Here is a 26,898-nt window from a genome sequence, read left to right on the forward strand (position 1 = left end):
AATCTGGATTCAGGGTATATAGGAACTCTCTATTATTGTTTTCACAATTTTTATGTAAATCTAAAACTGTCCAAAAAAGAAATTCATTTTTAAAAATTCAAGCAATACTAGGTAATACCCTAAATGGTGAAATACCATCTCTATTATCCAGAAGAAAAGAGTAGACTTGAGGGCAAGTTGTCAGTCACATCAGAATGTATTCCAATGTTAATTTCAATATCTCTGCCCTCTCTTTAAAGTGAGAATATAGAAGTATTATTAAAAAATTGTTGATAGAGAGTTATTAGTAAGCAACAAAACAATTTTTTTTTAATCAAGAAATAATAGGGAATGTGGCTTGTTTACTGAAGTAACTAATATGTCTTTTGTTTCAGAAACTTTGATACTGGCCAAACACAAAACAAAACAAATGATCAGAGACAAAGGGCTTTATTAGCTATATTTTAAAATATTGATCCAGTGTCCAGGCTCTGATGACATCATAGATATTGAGGACCTAGCCCTCAGAAGGCAGCCCAGAATCCAGGAGAGGGTATTTTTAATGAGCCTCCCAAAGGAGACTCCAAAAGTGATGCGAAAACATTTTGCATATGAAAAACACAAACTAGAAGGAGGCTTAGAGTAGGATTATAATTAGCAAAGATGAAAAGGCTGAAGGGACTAAGGAGGAAGGGGCTATAGGAGTGGACAGCAGACCAAGGTCACCGGACATCCAAGCACAGAGATGTACGTACAGTTCACACACTCTGCCTGTCCTATACATAGTGCTCTTCTTCTTTTTTAAATCTACTAATTTTATAATTTGTGGCTCCAGTCATAAGACTGTTTTCTCGGGGACTTAATTTTGATTTTAAAGAAAATGACAGATATGTACTGCATTCTACTGAGGTCCCTTTATTGCCTCCCAAGAAGAAAGGAGTCTCCCAAGAGAAACCAAAAATCGAACATGAGAATAATTTATTCAAAAGAGGGTGGGATATTTCAAGAATTCACTGTCAGTAAAAACGTTCTTCCCATTTTTACTAAATAATAAAAAGGGAGAAAAAGAAAGTTTCACTATTCAGTGCTTCCCAAGATTTTATTTGGTGGACTCAAATTTGCCTTTCTTTTCCACTTAGAGTAGTCCTATTAACATTTATGGTAAGTATGAAATTGTCGCGCGGGGCAGCCTGCAGGGTCTCTAGTCCCGCTCCCCACATAAGAACGCAGGATATGGTTAGACCAAAAAGGAACACCCACGGAGCCATAGGTAGGGGAGTCATACCACTATATTCTCTCTGGCGGCCTGGTGAGACACACAGAGCAGCACCCACATGATCCGCAGTCCGCCATTCACTTCTCTGCCTGCCAACCAACCAACCAATCAAAGCATCGGTAGCCAATTGGCTAACCCATTACAGCTTATGGCCAACCAATCACAGTTGATGGTCATTCACTACTTGTGCCAGCACCTCCCCACGCCAGGCCGAGAGCCTGGAAACTGCTCTCTGGGACTCTGTCCCCACAGAAATACTTCTATTTAAGAGCAGTTTCAGGTTTTACTCAGTTTCTAAATACCAGTTATTGCCTTACCATTGAGCTTACGAGATCAAAATCAGGCCCAAGCAAAATGGACCTCAACTAGCAAAACAACAGCCAACCAACCAATACAGGAGTATGGATAAGATGCAGTTGGTGAGAATTACAAGTGCTATGAAAAATAAAACTTTCTTTCCCCGTTTCCTACACACACATACTTACTCAAAGAGACAAGTTTTTTAATAGCAAACACCCAAATCCTTACACAGTTAAGAAACTCCTCACTGAGGCAAATCAAGTTCAGCCTAAAAGCAAACAATCGACTTCTAAGATCCTGGACATCTGCATTGTGTGCCAGTGGGGGCTCCTGGTTTTTCCTTCTGGCCAGTGATGGTGATCATGCTTCACCAAGTGTTGAGTGCAGACAACTGAAACAAGTCACACAGAGTGAGTCACATTTCCTGGGTTCCTCCAGTTCTGTATCTTTAATAGCTTACATTTCCTAACATTTTAAGGAGTTAACCAGTACGCCAAGCACTGAGGTGTGACAATAGCCACCTGTGGGCTGTCGGCCTGGAGCTCTCTAAAGCCTGGGTCAGGTCAACCAAGAACTTTTTTAAAAATCTCAGGAGTTCTCACCATGTTGTCAAGTGCTTTATGCAATGAAGCCAGGCTGAGAATTGAACTTCTTTAGAAGAACTGAGCAAAGTAAGCTTGCAGGCTTTGAACCAGTCTTAAATGATTAATATTAGTTTAGATAATCCGAATCTAGAGAGTCAGGTATTTAAGAGATGTAGTGGTATACTATTTATGCCGCTTGACTGAGGAAACCAAAGGGCATTTCCTTTTTAGGCATTCCAAATTCATTTGGAATCAAGGCAAATTGAATGTCCTCTGGCCAGTCTCTTCCACTTCCCTCAGACTCAAGTCCTAATCTTCTTTGTTAAACTTCATTAGCAGAATTTAAGGAGTCTGCCACCCTTTATGGGGAGAAGACTGCTGTTTGCAATTGCCTTATACAAAATAAGGCCTCCATAAATGTTTGTTCTAAAAGTCTGACACATAACATCTGTCTCCTAAAGGGCTTCTTATCCTGCCTTCATCACTAGTATGTGGGTGTGAAAATAAAGTTTCTTTTCTTGGGAGGTGGAGGATTACTCCAGATAGTTCAAGGCTAGGTGATAGATAATGCAAAAAATAATAATAAAATAAAATAAAATAAATTATATTTTAAAAATATTTTAACTTAGAACCAGAAATTTGCATCTGATTAGGCCCTCATTGGGAGTACCTGCCTGCTATTGGGGATGCTTTCCAAAGGGAGGGAGGTGAGTTTGGGGGTGGGGGTTGGGGGTATGAGTTGGGTGGGAAACTCAGAGCTTGCAAGCTCCCAGGGGCCTCAGACTTCCTTTATTTTTATTTTTTTATTTTTTTTTTTTAGTTTCAGGTGTACAAAACAATGTAATAGTTAGACATTTATCGTTTATATCCCTCACAAAGTGATAACCCCCTCCCCCAATCTACTACCACTCTGACATCGCATACAGCCGTTACATTAAAACTGTCTCTATTCCACTTCTTGTAAATATATACATATACATATATATACATATATATGTGTGTATATATATATATATATATATATATATATATATATATATAATTATAGTTGACATTCATTATTGTTCAGCTTCAGCTTCAGGTGTACAGTGCAGTGATCAGGCATCTACACCATCCCTAAAGTGGTCTCCCTAATAAGACAAGTGTCCAGTGGATACCCTACAAAATCTTTACAACATTATTGATTATATTCCCCAAATTGACTTTCGTATCCCCATGGCAATCTTGTGGTTACTGATTATACTTTCTAATCCCCTCACTTTCTCAAACCTCATCACCACCCCCCTCTCATCTCAATTCTTCCTCTGTATCTCTGAGGCTGTTTCTGATTAGTTCATTTCTTTATTCTTTTCTTTAGATTCCACATATAAATGAGATTATATGGTATTTGTCTTTTTCTGTCTGACTTATTTCACTTAGCATAATGTTCTCTAGATCCATCCATATTGTTGCAAATGGTAAGATTTCATTCTTTATGGCTGCCTAATACTCCATTGTATAAATGTACCACAGTTTCTTAATCCAGTCGTCTACTGATCGGCATTTTGGTTGTTTCCATATCTTGGCTATTGTGTATAGTGCTGCAATAAACATAGGGGTGCATAAATATTTTCTAATTAGTTTTGGATTTACCAGATAGAACCTCAGAGTGGAATTGCTGGATCATAAGGTAGTTCAATTTTCAGCTTTTTGAGATACCTCCATATTGATTTCCATAGTGGCTACACCAATCTGCAATACCACCAACAGTGCAGAAGGGTTTCCTTTTCTCCACATCCTTGCTAGCATTTATTGTTTGTTGATTTATTGATGATAGCCATTTTGACTGGGGTGAGGTGGTATCTCATTGTGGTTTTTATGTGCATTTCTCCAACCTCCAGTGAGGTTGAGCATTTTTCATATGTCTGTTTGCCATCTGTATGTCCTCTTTAGAAAAATGTCTCTTCATGTACTCTGCCCATTTTTAAATTGGGTTGTTTGTTTTTTGGAGTTGAGTGAGTTTTTTTTTATAAATTTGGGATATTAACCCCTTATCAGATATATCATTGGCAAATATCTTCTCCCATTCAGTAAGATCCCTTTTTGTTTTATTGATGGTTTCCTTTGCTGTGAAAAAACTTTTTAGTTTGATGTAATCCCACATGTTTATTTTTTCTCTTACTTACCTTGCCCGAGGAGATATATCAGTAAAAATCTTACTCCGGGTAATGTCCGTAAAGTTTCTTCCTATATTTTCTTCTAGGAGTTTTATGGTTTCAGATCTTACGTTTAAGTCTTTAATCCATTTTGAATTTATTCTTGTATATGGTGTAAGGAGGTGGTTCAGCTTCATTTTATTGCATGTGTCTGTGCAGGTTTCCCAGCACCATTTATTGAATAGACTGTTTTTACCCCACTGTAAATTCTTGCTTCCCTTGTCGTAGATTAAGTGACCATATAGACATGGATTTATTTCTGGGCTCTCTATTCTGTTCCATTGATCTATGTTTTTATGCCAGTACCATGCTGTTTTAATTACTGTAGGCTGGTAGTATAATTTGATGTCAGGTATCGTGACACCTCCCACTTTGTTCTTATTTCTCAAGGTTGCCGAGGCTACCCAGGATCTTTTATGGTTCCATATAAATTTCAGGATTTATCTTCTATTTCTGTAAAAAAAAAATGTCCTTGGTAGTGTGATAGAAATTGCATTGAATCTGTATATTGCCTTAGGCAGTATGGACATTTTAACTGTATTAATTCTTCCTATCCATGAGCATGGTATGTGTTTCCATCTATTTGTATCTTCTTTCATTTCTTTCTTCAGTGTCTTATAATTTTCTGAGTACAGATCTTTTGCTTCTTTGGTTAAATTTATTCCTAGGTATTCTATAGTCTTTGAAGCAATTGTAAATGGGATTGTTTTCTTAATTTCTCCTTCTGATATTTTATTATTGATATATAAAAATGCAACTGATTTCTGAATATTAATTTTGTATTCTGCTACTTTACTAAATTCATTTATCAGTTCTTTCTAATAGTTTCTTGGTGGAGTCTTTAGGATTCTCTATATATAGTATCATGTCATCTGCATATAATGACAATTTTACTTCCTCCTTACTGATTTGGATGCCTTTTATTTCTTTTCCTTCTCTGATTGCTGTGGCTAGAACTTCTAGCACTATGTTGAATAGAAGTGGAGAAAGTGGGCAACCTTGCCTTGTTCTTGATCTTAAGGGGAATGGTTTTAGCTTTCCCCCATTGAGTATGATGTTAGCTGTGTGTTTATCATAGATGGTCTTTATTATGTTGAGATATGGTCTCTCTATTCCCACTTCTTTAAGAGTTTTTATCATAAATCGCTGCTGGATTTTGTCAAATGCTTTTTCTGCACCTATTGATATGATTACATGATTTTTATTTTTCATTTTGTTAATGTGGTGTATCACATTAATTGATTTGCGGATGTTGAGCTACACTTGCATACCAGAAATTAATCCCACTTGATCATGATGTGTGATCTTTTTTAATGTATTGCTGAATTCTGTTTGCTAATATTTTGTTGAGGATATTTGCATTTATGTTCATTAGGGACATCGGCCTGTAGTTTTCTTTTTTTGTAATATCTTTGTCTGATTTTGGGATCAGGGTGATAATGGTGTCGTAAAAAGTGTTTGGGAGTCTTTCCTCCTTCTGGATTTTTTGGAATAGTTTGAGGAGAATAGGTGATAATTATTTTTTGAATGTTTTTTAGAATTCACCTGTAAAGCCATCTGGTCTAGGGCTTTTGTTTGTTGGGAGCTTGTTCATTACTGATTCAATTTCCCTGGTGGTAATCAGTCTATTCAGGTTTTCTGTTGCTTCTTGAGTTACCCTTGGAAGGTTGTATGCTTCTAGAATATTGTCCATTTCTTCCAGATTGCCTGATTTGTTGGCATATAGTTGCTCACAGTATTTTCTTAATTTTTTTTTATATTTCTGTGCTGTCTGTTGTCATTTCTCCTCTTTCATTTCTGATTTTATTAATTTGAGTCCTCTCTCTTTTTTTGGATGAGTCTGGCTAAAGGTTTGTTGATATTGTTTATCTTCTCTAAAAACCAGCTCTTGGATTCATTGATCTTTTGTTTTTCTGTGTGTGTTTTTTGTTGTTGTTTTTTTTTTGGTCTCTATTTCATTTATTTCCACTCTGATCTTTATTATCTCCTTCCTTTTACTCCCTTTGGGCTTATTTTGCAGATACCTTAAGTATAAGGATAAACTGTTGATTTGCGATTTTTCTTGTTTCTTTAGGTAGGCCTGCATTGCTATGAATTTCCCTCTTAGGACTGCTTTCACTGTATCCCATAGATTTTGGGTCATTGTGTTTTCATTTTTGATTGTCTCGAGATATGTTTTGATTTCTTCCTTGATCTCATTGTTTACCCATTCATTATTTAGTAAAATGTTATTCAGCCTCCATGTATTTGTGTGTCTTCCAATTTTTATTCCTGTAGTTGATTTCTAATTTCATAGTGCTGTGGTCAGAGAAGACAATTGGTATGATTTCAATTTTCTTAAATTTATCAAGACTTGTTTTGTGGCCTAACATGTGGTCTATCTTGGAAAATGTTCCATGTGCGCTTGAGAAGAGCGTGTATTCTGCAGCTTTGGTGTGAAATGCTCTGAAAATATCGATTAAATCCAACTGATCCAATGTGTCATTTAAGACTGCTGTTTCCATATTGATTTTCTGTCTGGAAGACCTGTCCCTTGTTGTCAGAGCTGTGTTGAAGTCCCGTAGTATGATAGTTTTACTGTTGATCTCTGTCTTTATGTCACTCAATATCTTTTTTACATATTTAGGTGCTCCTATGTTAGGTGCATAGATGTTTACTTGGATTATGTCCTCTTGTCGGATCGATCCCTTTTTTTTTTTTATGTAGTGCCCATCTTTGTCTTTTATTATATTCTTCATTTTAAAGTCTATTTTGCCAGATATAAGTATTGCAACTCCAGCTTTTTTCTCATTTCCATTTGCATGAAATATCTTACTCCAACCCTTCTCTTTCAGTTGTGTGTGTCTTTTGATCTGAGGTGAGTCTCTTGTGTACAGCATATGAAAGTGTCTTGCTTTCTTATCCACTCAGCCACCCTATGTCTTTTGATTGGAGCATTTAATCTATTTACATTTAAAGTGATTATTGTTAGGTACATAGTTATTGCTATTTTTAAATTTGTAGTTAGATTGTTTTCATCTTTCTTCTGCTTACAGAATCCTGCAATGCTGGCTTGGTGGTAGTGCGTTCCTTTAGCCTATTCTTTTCTGGGAAGCTCTTTATCTCTCCTTCAATTTTAAATGATAGCCTTGCTGGATGAAGCAATCTAGGTTGTAGACCTTCAATGAAAACAGAGCTTTAAAAGTGAAATGTGACTATCCCCACCCTCCTCTCTCCTCACCAGCAATAACTTTTAATAGCACTTGCCACCCTGAATTCTCTTTTAAAAAACACATATCAAATCAACTGCCTAGCTTATAAAATTAAATATCCAAGATATCATATAATCATTTCAGCACATTTTAATCTACTGTTCTCCTGTCTGAGCAAAGAAAAGCTCAGGATACCCATGTGACATTTCTTCAGAGACCTTACATTATTGGAGAATAACAATGTTTTTCTAAGAGTACAAGGCATGGTTCTTGATATTCTAACATAATTTGTAGGCAGTGACATGAAATGAAAATAGCAGCTCTCGTGTGAGCCATGCTGCCCTCATGGCTCTCAGGGGCACCTGGCATGGTCACTCCACACTAACAATAGCAGGTCATGGCCACTGCTGCTGTCTCAAGAACTTGGCCCCTCCTCCTTGCAGCCTGCTTCCCAGCCTTTACTGGAAACAAGCTGACTCCCTCTGCATGACAGCTATGAATGCCCCCAGCTCATTAGCTCATTTGCAATGCAACAAGCCACCATTCCTTACAATGGCACTGACACATCACATGAATTGGACTCAGTTCTTAGACATCACACTGGGTCAAGAGGAAGAGAATTCTCCTGTGAATGGGATCTGGGAAGTAATTTCTACTGCATATTTTGCTGAGTGCTGGGAGTGTTTGTTGAGTGGTAATTTTTATTGTGATCTTTTTCTTTGGTGGGGGCTATTCATTTTGAGGGAAACAATATAAAACGAGCACTGGTTTGAAGTTAGACTGAATTATATTTGACTCTAAACTTGTGACATACACACACATATATAAAAGTAATAACAGAAGCCAACTATTCTGTAATATTTATATGGCATAATTTTAAAAAAAGAAATAGAGCATTACAGATCCCCATTCTTCCATTCATCTACCTTCCTCCCATTCCCTCCCTTGCTGCCCAGATGTAACTGCTAACCTGAAACTGGCAATTGTGTATCTTACCCATCCATGTTTTTACACTTTAACTATTGTTTTTGTCCCTAAACAATATGGAATATTATTTGGTGTATTTTTTAAATTAAAATGTATCATACTATAAATACCAAATGAAACTTATCTATCCTTCATAGTTGTTTTAATGATTAGAGAAAATATGTGTAAACCATCTTGTACATTAAACATTCCATATATTATTATAAACATTGTTGTCTACAATAAAAGTACCTGAAACTAAACAAAATTAAAATGTCTATTTCAACAGAACTAATGCTGAGGCTGCACTGGCCACATTGTCCTCTGTGGTATTTCTCATGCGTTCTCGGCCTTTGAACTGGCTGCTCCCTCTGCTTAGAGTCTCTTCTCCCCTGTATTCATAAGCCTCCATCTCTCATTTTATTCCAATGTCTGCTCAAAAAGCAACCCTGTCACTCTGTAACTCCTCACTCTGCTTTCATTTCTATAGCAGTTGTCATTGCCCATCTATCTGTTTCTTGACTGTGTTGGCTCCACAGATCACACGTTTGGTTTATTCATTGCTAGATCCCCAGCACCTAGAAAAGGGCCTATCACCTAGCAGCTACTCAATAAATGTGTGTTGATTGACTGCATCAATTTAACAGTCTTATTCATTATCAAAGGTCTGTTTTCATGCTACCATAATCAATCTTATGTATTGTTATATAATATATGTAATCTTCCTCATCTTATGTCTCATACACAGTAGGTGCTCAGCAAATAGTGTATTAATACATTCTTCTTAATCCAAAAGCACTCCTTCAGATAAATATTATATGGAAAAAACAAGACAAAATTTATATATACAGATATACATATATCTATATAGAGAGAGACAGACAGATAGATATATATTTGATTACAAGAGTATCAAAATGTGCTTTCAAAAAAGACTATAAGGAAGCCAAACAAAATGATAGCTGAATTATAGATATCTGGGTATTATTTTTCTCCTCATAATGATTTGTAATGTGCTATTAACTTTTGAGGGAGGGAGAGGTAGGAAGAATACACTTTTATATTTTCTTCCCAAACATAACAAATAATTTTATGAAAAAGAGGTAATATCTACTTATTAATAAAGATTACAAAACTAAATGAAAAAATAACATTAAAGCTCTTAATTCGTGTTGGCAAAATGCTCACAACTTTGACAATGTATTTCGTGTGAATTTTATTTTAATTTTAAATATTTATGCCAGATATATGTGTGCATGTATACAAGTACATACATAAATTATATATACATATGTATTATATAGGTAACCCCCGTATAACATGGTTGTTAGGTTCCTTAAAAATGTCATGTTATGTGAATCCGTGTTATGTAAAACAAACAACTAGTACAAAAAAGGGGGTTTGGTTCCAAAAATTTTAAAAACATATTATATTTTTATAATTAACAGAAATATCTTTATTAAAGCAATTTTCACCAAGTATAACATATTAATATGTATTAAATAATGTTTTCTTCATCATCACTACTAAGCTTTTATTACATTCCATGTTGTTCAGGGGTTTCCCTAATTTCAAATGAGATATCTTAAAAGCTCTTATTACACTCAGTGTTGTTCGGGGATTTCTTTAATTCTCAAACCGTGTTAGAGTGAAACCGTGTTATAGACGTGCTGTGTTATATGGGGGTTATCTGTACATAGTTTTGTTACCTATTGCAAAATTCCCCTTCATATGGTTTGCATACTCCCACCCTCAATTTAACAGCATCCCCGTCTTCCCATAGGATCACTAAGAGAGTTTGTGGTCAAGCTTTTGAACTTTTAGCCATCTGATAGTTTAGACACAGGTTCTCAGGGTGCATTTTACTTATGAATTAAGTTGCATCGTTTTTACTATATTTAAGTGCCATATCCTTTTCCCCCCCTGTGAACTGCTACTTACTCATATCTTGATTTTAATAAAGTTTTTGTTATTTTTTTCCCCTTGATACTTAAGGTGCTTTGTAAATCAGAGACTTGAGACTTTATCTGTGATATAAGTTGCAAATATGATCTCTCAGGTTGTCATTTATCTTTGATTTTTCTTATGGAGCTTTGTTATTTTCATTGTTGTCACAAAAAGTTTTAAAAGTTTTATGAAATCAGATTTATGAATCTTCATTTACTGTTTTTGCTTTTAGATTTTGGGGCAACCTAACAGAAAAAAATGGGCAAGAGAAGTTGAAAGGCATTTCACAAAAGAGGGAATCCAAGTTTTGATGAGGAGAATGAACACAGTCTAACAATGGACCCTAGTGAGAACCACTTTGGCAGACTCTGGTAGTAATGATTACACTTAAGGATGCACCTTCCTCATGACCTAGCAATTCTATTGTTAGATATATAGTCAGAAGAATTAAGCGCACATTTTCCCAGTTGATGTGTCTGTTTTCTTTGAAGGATTGCTTTTATAATAGCCTTAAACTGGAAGCAACCCACATGTCCTTCAAGGGTTGAATGGATGAGTAAGTTGAGGTATATTCATAAGAAGGGAATACATTATAGCAATGAAAATAAATACGGCTACATGTAACAACTTGAATGAATCCCACAAATATAATATTGAGTGAAAGAAATCAGATATAAAAGAATGTGTATTATGAGATTTCATTTATATAAAGTTTCAAAGAAATCAAAACTGAGCTATATGCTTGGGATGAATACTTTGCTGTTAAAACTCTAAGGAAAAGTTGGAAAGTAACTGCCATTAATATAAAAATATTGGTTATTTGAGTTGGGGGGTGGGGGGGCTTGTGACTAGGAAGAGGAAAACAGACAAAGAGCTTCTGGTGTGGAGTGAAATATTCTGTTTCCTGCCCTGGATGGCTGTTATGGTTGTTACAGGGCTTTTGTTATATAAAATGGTTAAGTTATACATTTATATTTTAGATACTTGTGTTATAGTTTACAATAAAAGAGATTTACAAATATTTTAAAAACTCAATAGACTGGATTATAAAAAGGAAATCACCTAAAGGAAAAAAGAGCAAAGGATATAAATTGATAATTCATAGAAAACAAATCCAAATGGTGGAAAACATATGAAAACATGCTCAATTTCATGAGTAACCAGGACATAGAAATTAAAATATCAGTGAAATATCACTTTACATGAGCTAAATTGAATCATGCAAATGAGCAATGATACTCATTACTGATTGGGATGAAGGGAAAAGGGGTTGTTATACACATAGAGAGTGTTACAGCCTTTTGGAAAAACAATTTGTCAATACCCATTAAAATTTTTAAAAATGCATGATTTATTCAATCCAGAAAATTCACTAGTATGTGAGAAACATATGTGTAAAGGATTGTTATTGTAGCATTGTAGTGGTTAAAAAGATTAATAGGGTAATGGTTGAATAAATTACAGTATGCTATAGAACAGAATATTATGCAGTACTAATAAAAAATGAATCAGAGACATACTGATTGCTAGAAGGGATTTATTTCCATGAAGCAAAATGGCTAAGTGCATACAACGTGTATCCATTTGTGTAAAACAGTAATAAAAATGTATGTGTATATATATATGCTTGCCCATGTGATTATATAAGCAAGGAGAGAAATAATGAAGAATATGTACCAGATTGTTAACAAAGGTTCTCAGGTGGGACATACAGGCTGATGTAGTTTAAAATTTCTGAACAGAACGCTTTATTAAAATCTTTACTTACAAAGGGTACTGGAGGAAGAAAAGAAAGGGTGCCAGAGGAAGAGATTATTTTTAAAAATGAAATCCAGGCTATATGATTGTAAATTCAAAGAGGAAAACTGTTCCCATTCACAAATTCTGAGTTTATACAGATAAGGAAGCTAGATTTTAAAGTTCTCGAAGTTTCTAAGATTCAGACCAATTATTACTGTTACGTCAACCTCTATAGAGTAACCCTTTCATCTTCTTACTCCTCTTGAGTGAAAGTTCCAGTGGCTTTGCTGTTGCCCCACACAGGAAGTACAACAGTCTCTGGTTGACTAAAGACTGTTTTAGCCTCATTTTGCCTATGAGTTTTCCCAACTCCTCTCCACCAGTCTCTGTGCTTCAGTTAGGTCATTTGCCACTGTCCCCATCTCATGCAATCTGGTTCCCCCCAGTATAAATTATTGCAATCCTAACAGGAGCTCTTCAGTCTGGAACCAGCACCTCCCACCCCGGACCCCACCCCATCTTAAAGTCCCAGCTCAAGAGCACCCTCTTGGAAGGAGCTTTTCCTAACTGCGGCACCTCACACTCATCCTGGGTCTCTGGCCAATAGTTTAACTGCTGTCATAGAATATTTTGTATTTTCTCTGGTATTTTCTGCTTTTCCCTTCTAAATGGACTACACCTTTTCTGAGTGCAGACACAATAGTTAAATTATGACCCTATTCCCTTTTAGTTACTGGTTACATTGTAGAACTCAGTGAATTTACTTTTTGATGTATATAATGTGTACTCTTTCACCAGCAATCCTATTTATACAAATTCACCCTGAAAAATAATATCCCAAATATAAAAGAACAAATGCCCAAGGTTACTCATTAAGCTATTATTTTTAATGCACAATGTTAGAAAGAAAACCATCCTTAGGAGACTGGCTGAACAAATTGTAGTGTAGTCACATAATGAAATACTATGCAGCCTTAAAAGGGAATGTGATAAATTTCTATGAACCAATATGGAGCAATTTCAGGATATAATTTTAAATGCAAAGGGCAAGTATGAAATAATGCATATAATAGGATACATTTTTTTGTAGACAGAAAGGGAAATAAAACTGCATATATGATTTATTTTTGAAAGAAACAGTAAAAATAAAGCAAAAATAAATAAGAATAATTGTCTATAGGAAGCAGATAAGAGAAGTATGGAGGTCGCAGGGATAGACAAATACATATTTTTATATTTGAACAAAATTTAAATTACAAAAAAAGAATTAAAATTACACCTTCAAATTGAATATAAATAGAAACACGTGAACCTAGCTATATATCAAATTGATCACATAACCACACAGATGAATTCAAATATCTTTTGAATTAAATTGCAGAAAAGTATTGAGCTTAACCTAGTAGGTTAGTTGTTGATAGTGGAGCAAGTATTGTAATTCGAAAGCGTTTTCTGCATATTGAAGAATAGATCAAATGAATAAATGTGTGCTGTTATTGAGAGCCAGGGTTTTCACTGGGGAAAAGGGGAGATACAAATATTTAGTGTGAGAAAACTGAGAAGAACCCTGTGATACTGGAAGATTGGAGGTGTGTGTGTATATATGTGTGTATACATGCACATATAATATTTCCTACCCCTGTCCACTGAAATAGCCTAGAAACAATGACTCCACTTTAGGATTCAGTACACCTTTGTTTCTAAATACACTTTCCTTTAAAAGAAACCAGGGCTCCTTGAAAAAATGGCTGATTCTAGTTTGGGAGTAGAGGAAGTCTAATGTGAACCTGGAGCATTAGGGTGTGTCAGAAAGCAAAGAAGTTCTCAAAGGTAAAAGGCATATTTTAGCAGCGAATCCAGCTTAAAGGCGCTCTCACTGCACAAACTTGGGATTATTTGAGCACCAAAAAAAAAAAAAATAGTGACATGATGGACTATAATAAATTGAATTTAGGGGGGAAAAAAATCTATGGATCTTAGTGCTACTCCAAAAGAATGGAAGAGGGGAGGGAAAGCTCTCCTTTACAGAAGAATTCCATTTAATAAATGTAAAAGGAATGATAGAATTAGATAATTATCATTTTCACCTCCCATTGTAATCACTGATTCAAGCAAGAATCATAATGGATGCAAAACCCACTGGGTAAAATGTTGTAGAGATATAGGTTATTCGTAAGGTCTAAAAGTGGCACCCTACAGATTATCTTTATGATAGGGAGATTGGCAGTGACAACTTTAGCTAACAGAACAAACCTAGCCTTAGTAGGACAGCTTGACATTATGTGCCTCTTGATGTGATGCACTTATGAAGAATTTTTGCCAGAAATGTTTAACCCTGAATTTAGACATGAAGAAGCAAATCAAAACAAATCAAAGATCCAGAATATGGGGTATTCTGGAGGTCAACTGGTCTAAACTCGTATTAAAGAATAAAGCAAATGAATAAATATGTGCTGTTACTGCAAGCCAGAGTTTTCAGAAATTCAATGCAATGAAAAACCAAGGGAGGGGGAACTGTTCTGATTAAAAGATACTTGACATGTATGTATGCCATATTATTTGAGATTCAGTGCAATCCCTACTAAAATACCAATGACATTCTCCTCAGTATTAGAATAACTAATCGTAAAGTTTATATGGAACCACAAAAGACCCCAAATAGCTAAAGAAACTTTGGGAAAGAACAAAGTGGAAGGTATCACATTCCCTGATATCAAACCATACTATAAAGCTACAAAATAGTATGGTACTAGAACAAAAACATTATATATATATATATATATATATATATATATATATATATATATATACACACACACACACATATATTAGATATAGATTGGTGGAACAGAATAGGCAGCCCAGAAATAAATCCTTGCTTATATGGTCAATTAACCTACAACAAAGGAGGCAAGGACACACAATGAGGTAAAGACAATCTCTTTAATAAATGGTGTTGGGAAAACTGGATAGATACATGCAAAAAAATGAAACTGGACCATTTTCTTACACCATATACAAAAATAAACTCAAAATGGATTAAAGACTTACATTAACACCTGAAATCATAAAACTCCTAGAAGAAAACATAGGCAGTAAGCTCTTTGACTTGGGTGTCTTAGCAATATCTTTTTAGATATATCTTCTCAGGCAAGGGAAGAAAACAAAAAATAAACAAATGAGACTATATCAAACTAAAAGCTTTTTACACAACAAAGGAAACCATCAATGCTAATAAGAAAAGACAATCCACCGAGTGGGAGAAGATATTTGCAAATAATACATCTGATAAGGGCTTAATATCCAAAATATATAAGGAACTCATACAACTTAACACCAAAAAAAAACAAACAATCCAACTAAAAAATGTGCAGAGGACCTGTATAAACATTTCTCCAAAGAGAACATACAGATCACCAATAGACATACAAAAAGATGCCCAATGTCATTAATCACCTGGCAAAAGCAAATGAAAGCACAATGAGATATCACCTCACACTTGTCAGAATGGTTATTATCAAAAAATAGCAAATGCAAGCGAGGATGTGGAGAGAGGGGAACCCTCATACACTGTTGGTAGGATTATAAATTGGTGCAACCACTATGGAAAACAGTTTGGAGTTCCCTCAAAAAATTGAAAATAGAACTGCCTTATGACCCAGCAATCCCATTTCTGGGTATTTATCCGAAGAAAAAAAAGCATTAATCTGAATAGATATATGCACCCATATATTCATTGCAGCATTACTAATAATAGCCAAAATATAAAAACATACACATTTTCCTTTTCCTGTGTTCCTTCCCCAGTGTGCCCTTATTAGTTACATACCAGGTGTTGGGAGCACAACTCTCCACAAGACCGGCCACAAGGAGCCCATAGTCTATCTAGATCTGAGATCTGTGTTTAAAGGGCTGATTGTCAGAAACAGTCTCAGAGACATAGAGGGAAAACTGAGGGTTGCTAGATGGGGGGTTGGCGATAAAGGGAAAGGTGAGGGGATTAGAAAGCACAGTCAGTAACCACAAGATTGCCACAGGGATATGAAAGTCAATTTGGGGAATGTAATCAATAATGTTGTAAAAATTTTGTAGGGTATTCGATGGACACGTATCTCATTAGGGAGACCACCTCAGGGATGATGTAGATGCCTGATCACTGCACTGTACATCTGAAGCTGAAGTTTAACAATAATGAATGACAACTACAATTTTGTGTGTGTGTGTGTGTGTGTGTGTGTGTGTGTGTGTACTTACAAGAAGTGGAGTACAGCATTAGGAATAGAGACAGTGGAAATGCAATGGCTGTGTGTGATGTCAGAGGGGTAATAGATGGGGGGAGGGGGTTGTCACTATGTGAGGGATATAAATGATAAATGTCTAACTATTGCATTGTTTTGTGCACTAATAAAAAAATGTTAAATAAATAAATAAATAAAGGGCCGATTGTGATGCAGCATGCTGAGTAATGCAATGGAGTAAACAGAGGTGCTAGAAGAGTATGTAAAAGAATGCCCTTACATTTAGGAGACTTAATTTGCACTGGGCATTATTGGCCCCATTCATAGTTTGCTAATAGTTGAATAATCAGCATACCTAGAATTACCTTGCATTGTCTAAATGATGTATATATAGTGAATGTTACATAATATACCATGCAGGTCTGTTTTAATCGAATTGAATAAAAACACAAATACTTTGTTTGGATGACATATAGTAAATTAATTGTTATCTAAAGGGGGAAAATGTCTCTTTTCCAGTCACAGGTGTTCAGAGAGGGCCCCAGAGAAGTTGGCATATAAGCTGAGATTTGAAGATTAGTTAGGTAGCACCCAGCCATTAGCCATGGAAGGGGTTGGAGGAAAAGCATTCCAAGGTAACAGATGAGCTGCTGTAAGGACTGGGGTGAGACGGACTGGCCCACAGGAGGAACCACGGGTATGTCAGCACTGCTGAGTATAGTTTGCAGGGAGGATGAGCCAGCCACCGGGCTACAGAATAGAAAGGACAAAACCCCAGGTCATATCCCATCTTTCTCACAGTTTTACTGATCAGCTCAATTTACAGTTATTTCTTCTTCCACTAATTTCTGTAACATCAATTAATTTTCCTGCGCAACATATGTTACCTTTTTTTTAGTGATTTTTTGCAAATGTCTCATTTAGATGAAAGGTCCCTAGCGGAAAAGAATGGTCCTTGATTTTTCTTTGTAACATTGTCACACAGTCTTTCATATAGTTGGTGCTCAGTCAATATTCCTTAGACAAATATGTAAGACAATTAAAGGGGCCAGAATTTTAAAAATTAAACAAGGCCATGTTTACAATCTTTAGCTGTTGCTTTGAGGATTTGAAGTCAGATGACTAAATTGGTTTTGTATTCTATTCTTTAAAACATCCCTGACTTCTTTCAAATGCTCAGCACAGCCTAAACATATGTTAATTGATTTTCTCCAAAACCCTTTTCTGTGTTTTTCAAAGTATTGCTTTAAGCAGATCTTGCAAGTGCATGGTTACTTCCTATTCCTACAGTTAGTTTCCTGAGGAGTTCTTCCAGAGCATCTGGATTATTTTTACTCCTCCAGATTGAAATGCTTCCTAAATTGCATATTCCAGCCATGCCTAACCCAGCAGGTCGAGAGTACCTGGCTGGTCCAGAGAAGGCTACACACTCTCTGTATCCCCTCTTCCGTCTCCTGCAGGCCCACCTGGCCTCTCTCCTCCATGCCTGCTCCATAAAAGGGCAGCAGAATTTTTCTGCCCATCTTCCTCTTCCTGCTCCCCCAACCTTTGAAAGCTCCATGCTATGACCCCAGATGACCTGTGTCCCTGCATCAGCCAAGCCCCCACTCCTGACAGAAACAGCTCCCAGTGGAACTGTGTAAAGGAATCTCAGAACCCTGTACCAGGGTCCTATAACTCACATCAATTTTATTAACAGAATATTTTGAAATCAAATGTGTTGCACTGCCCTTTATAGATAGTGCTAACTATGTACCACATGTTGTTTTAAGCACTTTATAATGGTAACTAATTTATTCTTCCTGGAAATTCTCTAAAGAAGATGCTATTCTTATACCCCTCTCCTGCTTTCAGGGAAAGAAACAAAGTTGCAGAACTGGATCCAGACTCTGAACCACAAGGCTGTATTATCTCTTGCTTTTGCTTACAAAGAAGAACCTCCCCTTTTTCTGTTGTTGTTCCTAAAAATTGCATTTATATACATTCAGCTATTCTCTTTTCTAAAACCTGCTAACGCAACAGTAAAGAAATAAAAAAGGTATTCACCCAAAATTATAAAAAGAAGGGGAGAAGAAGCAACAGCAGTTAAGATATCTCCGTAAATTGTGAAGACAGAGCGGAAGGAGGCATGGTGGCTGACTTAGCAGAGAGGCAGGCCAGTTCACTCCCAGGAACTTCTCATGGAAGGTAAGAAGGAGGTGCCATTCAAAAAAGGCAACTGTGAACTCTGGACACAGAAGATCTAGACCCTAGCAGGTATGGCCTTCCTACAGCAGGTATGTCCTTCCTCTCCAAGAACAGAGAGAGCCAGGAGAGGGCAGGAGGGAGATGTAACTACATGTGGTGCTTGGTGGAGGACCACACGTGGACCTTTGGGGTTGAGCTCTCTGTACCCTGCTCACAGATATCAGGAGCCATGCTTATGGCCACCTCTCCCTCCACCCCCCACCAACTGGAGATTAGAGAATTATTATTCTCAGGTGAAAGCCCAGAGAAAATATATTCAGAAAATGACATTTGGGAAATGAAATAAAATGATTGTTCCCTGTTTCTTTACAGTGAAGCTTATCAGGTGGCAAGCCCCTAAGTACAGAAGTGCTTCCCATCAGCCTTTTACTATCTCACTCTTAACAATGAAAGGACAGCTGAAGATTACTATACAGTTGAAGAAATCTTCTTACATGAAAAAGGCTCTATCAGTTAGTGCTCTGAAAGAAATCAGATGGCACACTCAAACTTGGAAATTTCAGGATAATTTAATGGAGGGACAGTTGATAAAAGTAAGCAGTGCCCAGGGTGAGTCCATAGTAAGGAGAGGTTGCCAACATCTGATGAATGTAGCTATATGGAGAGGCCACTCACACAGAGATGTGTCCTTTGGTAGAAGAATCCAGCCTAATCTAGCTAGCAGAAAGACCCTGAGGAAACCAGTACCTCAGACTCACGCTGCTCTGTCCCATTCTCCCACAGGCCAAGCCCAGATAAAAGCTAGAGGGCAAAGAAACCTGTGACTCATGACAAAAAGCAAAGGGATGGAGCTGTATGAGCATTGAGTGTTGATTGATGAGGCAAATGAAAAGTGTTTGTCATCAAGACCAAAACAAACAATAAAACGAGGAGAGAACAGGAAGAAGCAAAGGCAGTGCAGAGAATAGACAAAACCATAATTAACATTTTCAACAAAAGAATACATACATGTATATATACGAATGATATGAAAAAGATTAAAGAAGAAAGAGACCATGCATAGCATGAATAGCAGAGTTAAAACTTTAAAAATTCAATGGAATCTCAGAAGTTAAAATTAAATAAATATCCAGAAAGTTGAATAAGAATGTAAATAGATAGAAAACAGGAAATAAGATATTAGTGGATCAATCCAGAAGCTATAACATCTGGTAAGTAGCACTTCAGAATGAAACGAAAAACAGAAAAAATGGGGTTTTGGTAATCATAAAAAAATAATCCCAGAATGATTTCTCTAATAATTTAGTAGCTTGAAAGGGCTGACCACAATTACTGTTTTAATTTATGCAAAGGCATATCGTTGAAATTTTTGCTTTTTATGTATAAAGGGAAGACAGAGAGGTAAAACAGGTAACAAACCAAGGGAAAGGAATCCAAATACCTTAAAAGATTTCTTAACAACAAAGCTGGATGTTATGTGGAACTTCAAAATTCCAAGGGAATTCTATACCCAGTAACATTATTAATCAAGTGTGAGAATAGAGTAAAAACATTTTCAGACATATAAAGAACCAAACAATAGAGCTCTCAGAAAACCTAGATGACTTTGGGTATGGTGATGACTTTTTACAAACACCAGAGGTACCATACATGAAAGAAATAATGGATAACTCCATTAAAATTACAAACTTGCACCATGTGAAAGACAATGTCAAGAGAATGAATAGACAATTCACAGACAGTGTCAAAATATTTGCCAAAGATACATTGGAAAGAGGACTGTTATCCAAAATATACAAAGAACTCTTAAAACTCAACAATAAGATAACAACTCAGTTTTAAAAAGTGGGCCAAAGACCCTCACAGACACCTCAACAAAGAAGATGGCAAATAAGCACATGAGAAGATGCTCTGCATCGTCTGTCATCAGGGAAATGCAAGTTAAAGCAGCAGTGAGACACCACTACACACCTGTTAGAATCACTAAAACCAGAACACTGACAGCACCAAACGCTGGCAAGGCTGTGAGCAGCAGGAACTCTCATGCATTGCTGGTGGGAATGCAAAATGGCACAGCCACCTTGGGAGGCAGTTCGGTGGTTTCTTACAAAACTAAGCGTACTCTTAACCACCTGATCCAGCAATTGCACTCCTGGGTATTTACCCAAATGAATTTCAACTTATGTCCACACAAGAATCTGCATATGAATGTTTGTAGCAACTTCATTTATAATTGCCAAACCTTGGAAACAACGTAGATGTCCTTCAGGAGGTGAATGGATAAATAAACGGTGGCACATCCAGAAAATAAAAATTATTTAGCTCTAAAAAGAAATGAGTTATCAATCCCTGAAAAGACACAGAGGAACCTTAAATGCATGTTACTAAATGAAAGAAGCCAATCTGAAAAGGCTACATACTGTATTATTCCGACTACGTGACATTCTGGAAAAGGCAAAACTATGGAGACAGTAAAAACAGCACTGGTTCCCAGGGGGTTGGTGTGTGTGTTAGAAAATTCCCACCCATGAATAATTTCCCATGTTATTAAGGAGGTGGAAAATGAACAATTAAATTATAGTAAAAGAGACACCTATGTTAGATAATACAGATTTTAACTGTTGCAAGAGGAATGAAAGGAATATCTATGAACCGTTGCAATTAAGAAAAGCTCCAGGATAAACTGGGATCTGCAGTGGGTATTAGTGTATGGTTAGGCTTTGGGGAGAGAAAAGCAGTGAGTATTCAAGGCTAGGATATTGCCCAAGTAAAATCAACGTCAGTAATGACTTGAAGAATTGTGAGCAGATCATGATTCCTCTAGGGGAAGAGCAAGAAGTGCGTTTAGAAAGATGAGCTGGAACTAGGCTGAGAAGAGTCAATCAATGAACACTGGACTTCTCTCAGTGGGTGACAGGAGTCTTTAAAGGATTTTGAATGTGGTAAAATAACAGCAGTGTTTTGGGCAGATTAACCCAGCAGCAAAGCAGGAAATGGTCAGAGTGAGCAGAGAAACTTGAGGAAGGCACTTTGAAATCACTGAAGCATTAAGTTCTAATGGTCTGGGCCAGTTAAGCAAGAGAGAAAAACCCTTTCATGAATTTATTCATTCTCATAACAAATAATTTATTGTGCTTGGCGTGTGTCAGGCACTGCACCAACTGTTGGGGTAGCCCTGGTGCTCTGCCAAGGAATCCACAGTCCACTGGGCAAAAGACAACAAAACAAGCATGGGAGACCTGGGTGGATTTTTTTCCAATTGAGTCCATTTGCTGAATCTCTGAGCCAGTGCATGTTAGCATTTGATGGATGTTTATGAAGTTCGAAGTACATCAGTAGGATAACAGGACTAATACCACAAGACTAAGAAGAGCATGGCTTGTTAGGAAGGCACTCAGAAGGGCATCTCACACAATCTTAGGAATGCAAGAAAATGTCCCAGAGTAGTTGGCTTAAACTGACTTGGAAGGACAAATGCTGCATTTTTTTCAATTCTAATATACACACTATGACTTCTTGACATATCTGAGACTAGAAGGTGTCCCACAATCCAGAGCAGGTCATAGTTTGATTGGGAACATTTATTTTTCTTTGTCAGTGGCATAAAAATTATGGTGCACCCTGTAATCTATCACATCTCAAGTTTGTTGAAATGTGGTACCCAAGCCAGAGTCTTTCTTCTTCAGAAATCTGCACAGCATTATGGCCACCAAATCTTGTAGATTCTACCTCTGTAAGGATATTTACGTACGCACATTCTTTATCATCTCTTCTGGGACCATCCCCTACCGTAGACTATTTCAACAACTTCATTCTGTTTCTCTGCTCCAAAGCTTGTCCTCTTCCATCCAGTATTCACCCCTCAATCAGGCAGATCTTTCCAAAAAACCAAATTTGTTTGTGTTACTTCTTTCAGGATAAAGTCTAAACTCAACAGGATGGCTTACAAGGCCTTTCAAGTTCTGGTCTTCGCCAGCTGCTTCGGCTTGTTTCCCTACCCCCTCCACTCTTTCACTTGGCTAACTCCTAGCTTATTTTATAAAGTCTAAGATGCCATTAATAGTAAGTCACACTTTGTTTTATGGAACATTAAGAAAGAAAAACAGATTTTCATTCAAATGGTGACATGCTGTCTTAGACCAGTTTCCCCAGGAAAAGCCTCTGAAGAGATCTGAGTGCAGAAAGTTGAGTGCAGGCTCCCAGAACACCTATATGCAAATGGGAGCAGCAGGATCAAGGAGATGGGGGAGCTGAGCTGTGATGGAATGGAAACAGAGGGCTTGGCCTCCACAGAGAGCTCCGTAGCTGATGGCCCTTCCAAGCTGCCCCATATAAAGGCAAGGGCCAGATCTTTGAAACCCCATGTCACTGAATGTGGGGTGTAGCCTTAGGTGAGGCAGCTCCCTCCAAGAGCAGGCAAACCCCAGAAAGGGACTCCCAGCTGAGAGCTGTCCTCTGTCAATGCTCTAAGAGATGGACTTGCAGTGGGGATCCGGGCAGCATCTACCTTGTCACTACAAATGCCATCAATTAGGACATTAGTTCTGCTATTAGACATGCTAGAATATGAAAAAGTGGACATCTTCAAATCATTTAAATATGGTGTAGGTGTACTCAAATCCTTTTCTGCTTACATTATTTAGAGTTACTTTTAGTGACTTGCAACAACGAGTCATCATGATACAGAGAAGAAAGGGGTCCCAAGAAAAATGATACACTTGATTTTTTTTAACATCTTAATCATTTTTAAGTGTGTAGTTCAGTAGTGTTAAGTGCATTCACCTTGTTGTGCAACCATCACCACCATCCATCACCAGAAGTTTCTCATCTTGCAAAACTGAAACTCTGTACCCATTAAACAATAACTCCCTATTTAACCCTTCCCCCATCCCCTGGAAACCACTTCTACTTTCTTTCTCTATAAATTTGACTATTCGAAGTACCTCATATAGCTGAAATCATGCTGTATTTGTCTTTTTTGCAAGTGGCTTATTTCATTTAGCACTATGTCCTCAACTTTCATCCATGTTGTAGCATGTGGCAGGATTTCTTGCCTTTTTAATGCTGATAATATTCTAATGTATGTATAGACCACATTTTGCTTATTCACTCATCCATCAATGGACATTTGGGTTGCTTCCACCTCTTGGCTATTGTGAATAGTGCTGCTATGAACACAAGTGTATAAGTATCTCTTCGAGACACTGCTTTCTATTCTTTTGGATACATGCCAGAAATAAGATTGCTGAATCATATGTTAGTTCTGTTTTTAATATTTTTAGGAATGGCCACACTGATTTCCACAGTAAGTGCATCATTTTACAGTCCCATTAACAGTGTACAAGTGTTCCAATTTCTCCACATCCTCTCTAACACTTGTTATTTTCTGGTATTTTTTTTTATAGTAGTCATCCTAATTGGTGTCAGGTGATATCTCATTGTGGTTTTTATTTGCATTTCTCTGATGATTAGTGACTTTGAGCATCTTCTCATATGTTTGTTTGCCATTTGTATAACTTCCTTGGAGAAATGTCTATTCAAATTCTTTGCCCATTTTTTAACGGGTTATTTGAAATTTTTGTTGTTGAGCTGTAGGAGTTCTTTATGTATTCTGCATATTAACCCCTTATCAGATATATAATTGCAAATTATATTATAAAGTTTTAAACTTTCTTGCGGCCTCAACAAATCCATAAACAGCTGGGAACACTCTGCCCAGGCAACCAGGTACACCAGTGTGATGAGGCTGGTCCCTGCCACAAGTTCCCCTTCTTGTCCTCTCCTGATTGTCACCTAATGACTTTCAAACACACCAAGGAAATCCTGCTGTTGCTTTTGTTTGTGAACTCCACACTGACCCCCAATACAGGAGCTTGTTTCTCTCAGCCTCCCACCTGCTGACTGAGCTGGCTCCTCAGCACTCCTCTTTCCCCCCATCTCACTCTGCATGGCATGGAGTATCTCCATCTCTGGGACCTGTGAGTATGCTAAACTTTGTTTGCCTCCACCTCTCCTGTGTCTCCTTTTATGGCTGAAACTGGCTGATCGTCTCATGAAAAAACACAAAACACATATATTTTCTCCCATTCCATAGATAACATTTTCATTCTATTGATAGTGTCCTTCGGTGCACAAAAGTTTTCTTTTTTCTTTTTTCTTTTTTTTTTAAAGATTTTATTGGGGAAGGGAAACAGGACTTTATTGGGGAACAGTGTGTACTTCCAAGCCATTTTTCCAAGTCAAGTTGTTGTCCTTTCAATCTCAGTTGTGGAGGGTGCCATTCAGCTTCAAGTTGTCCTTTCAGTCTTAGTTGTGGAGGGCGCAGCTCAGCTCCAGGTCCAGTTGCCATTTTCTAGTTGCAGAGGGCACAGCCCACCATCTCTTGCGGGAGTCGAGGAATCAGACTGGCAACGTTGTGGTTGATAGGATGCATTCCAACCAACTGAGCCATCCAGGAGTTCAGCAGCAGCTCAGCTCAAGGGGCCGTGTTCAATCTTAGTTGCAGGGGGCGGAGCCCACCATCCCTTGCGGGACTTGAGGAGTTGAACTGGCAACCTTGTGGTTGAGAGCCCACTGGCCCATGTGGGAATCGAACCGGCAGCCTTCAGAGTTAGGAGCATGGAGCTATAACCTCCTGAGCCACCAGGCCGGCCCAGTGCACAAAAGTTTTAAAGTTTGACATATTTTCATTTGCCTATTTCTTATTTTGTTGCCTGTACTTTTGCTGTCATACCCAAGAAATTATTGCCAAATGCAATATCATGAAGATTTTTCTGTCTTTTTTTCTATGAGCTTTATAATTTTAAGCCTTATGTTTAAATCTTTACCTTGTTTTGAGTTGATTTTGTTTTATATAATGTAAGAAAAGAGTCCAACCATGTTCTTTTGCATGTGGATATCCAGTTTTCCCAACACCATTTGTGGAAGAGACCCTCCTTTCCTCATTGACTGATCTTGGCACCCTTTTCAAAGATCATCTGACCATATATGCAAGGGTCTATTTCTGCTTTCCACTCTATTCCATCAGTCTTTTTGTCTTTATGCCAGTGCCACACTGTTTTAATTACTGCAGCTTTGCAATATGTTTTGAAATCAAGAAACTTGAGTCCTCCAACTTTGTTCTTTTTCAAAAATTTTTGGATATTCAGGGTCCCCTTAGATTCCATATGAATCTTAGGAATTTTTTCTCTATTTCTGAAAAAAAAATGCCACTAGGATTTTGATAAGTACACCTACTTTAGTGCCTGTTAGATTTATAGTTCCTGTGGGATATCCAAGTTTAGTAGACGATTGGTTTATGATTCAGAAGACACTGATGATGGAATCAGTCATCTTACATAGCATTTCTGTATTCCCAAGAAGCTTCAGCTAATCATTGCTTTCTTAAATGGCACCGAGAAAATAAAGTCCAAAGTAGAAGGAGCTTCTGTATTGTCGATACTTTTCTTGCTTCTCTATTCATCCATAGGGTCTATACCCAGTCTTTTAAAAATAAGATCATTTGGCTTGATTCTCTTCAAAGAGAAAAGATAAGACACCTAAATTTGAGGGAAATCACACTCTATGAGAGGAAGACGAAGCTAACTTTCAGCCTACCCCTTCCCTTTGAACTGGGTGCAGCAGCCCATCACCTACATACAGCTTGGAAAAGTAGCTCAGGACTGGGCAGCCAGCTTGCCAAGGCATTTCCCCAGTCCCACTGGACCAGCACTATAGCCCTGCCACCCTGGGTTCCTGCCCCTCCATTTTCAGATGGGATAACAAAGATACAGAACTAACCAGTGAACCACTCCAGGCCAGATACAGTCAGCTGGGATGCAAAATCCCAGGGTACACATCATAGACTTGTTTCCAACAAATTCCAGGCAGGATTTTTTTCGATTGGATGTATTTCCAAATATTTCTAGACAGTATACCAAGCACTAGAAAGAAGTCATGTGCCAATGTTTTTTTCTTTCTTTTGAAACTATGCCTCACTAGGATGCCAGAAGTTGGAGTAAAAATTGTTTAGGAGGTTCTTTTTCTGGATGGGTATGTTCACAAAGCTTAATTCCCATCAGCATCTTTATTTTTACCCTATTTTCTGTCAGCATCCAAACGGAGATTAAGTGTTGGCTAAGTGATCTCAATCTCTACAACCACCTGCAGTACAATTACCAAGAATGCTTATTTAAAATTCATGGTCCTGGGACCCATTTCATACCTACTGAGGTCTGAGGATACAGCCCAGGAATCTGCATTGTAAACAAGTTCCCCAAGACATTCTTATGTATATGAACATTTGAGAAACATGGA

This window comes from Rhinolophus sinicus, chromosome 7, assembly GCF_057876585.1.
Source record: "Rhinolophus sinicus isolate RSI-liver-muscle chromosome 7, RSI-T2T, whole genome shotgun sequence".
NCBI classification, from domain to species: Eukaryota; Metazoa; Chordata; class Mammalia; order Chiroptera; family Rhinolophidae; genus Rhinolophus; species Rhinolophus sinicus.